Here is an 822-nt window from a genome sequence, read left to right as displayed (position 1 = left end):
TGCTTCTTTTGGGATGTTCTACTTGGCATTTAGAGGGGGACACAGACAGTCCCTCTTCTCAGGATAAACAGACCTTATGGTGACTTTTATCCAGCCCACCAGGCTGGCTGTTTCCTCGGAAAGAACCTCCAGTGTGTCTGCATCTTATAGAGTCATTTGTGATTACTCCATAGCGAGCTGTGAATCAAACCAACATGCTCTTCCATGTGCAGCATTTAAAATTAGATACTGCTCCTCTCTGCCCCACCGCCGCCATGCTGCCACCATGAACATGAGCCATGTGCAGCCTATCAAGCTGGCCAGGGTCACCAAAGTGCTGGGCAGGACTGGCCCGCAAGGACAGTGCACGCAGGTGCACGTGGAATTTATGGACCACACGAGCTGCTCCATCATCAGCAATGGGAAAGGTTCGGTGCATGAGGCCTCCAATGCTCATCGGATTGGAATCAGAACGAGTGACTCAGAGGCTGCTCTGAGCTTGGCTGCTGGGTCCTGGATGTTGGGGTCGACACTTGGGATGGTTTGCTGACATTCTGGGATGATCTGCGACAGTTAAATAAAGCGTTTGTGTTGTTAAAAAAAAAAAAAAAAAAACTAGATACTGCTCCCAAAGTAGCTTCTCTCATAAATCCATTTTAGTAAAGTCTTCTCAGGAAGCTGATGATACTGATATGGAAAATGAAAGGATTTCGTCACCCTGTGCTCTCTGATTTCACTAGTTTCCTGGGTTTGCCCCTTCTCCCACATTGGCTGTCACAGAGGTACTTTTTGTGGGTCCTGTAGAATTTGTCTCTGGAAGAGTGGCTGAAGCCTGGAGTCCAA

General features: G+C 48.1%; 1 pseudogene; it reads left to right on the top strand.

Moving 5' to 3' along the window:
* Positions 1–265: 265 nt before the first annotated feature.
* Positions 266–476, top strand: LOC103274582 (annotated as a pseudogene).
* The last annotated feature ends 346 nt before the right edge of the window (positions 477–822 follow it).

The sequence above is a fragment of the Carlito syrichta genome, unplaced genomic scaffold (genome assembly GCF_000164805.1).
Source record: "Carlito syrichta isolate Samal-C Ts95f unplaced genomic scaffold, Tarsius_syrichta-2.0.1 Scaffold314813, whole genome shotgun sequence".
Classification (NCBI taxonomy): Eukaryota; Metazoa; Chordata; class Mammalia; order Primates; family Tarsiidae; genus Carlito; species Carlito syrichta.
Note: the sequence above shows the minus strand (reverse complement) of the source record. Positions and strands in the feature narration are given on the sequence as shown.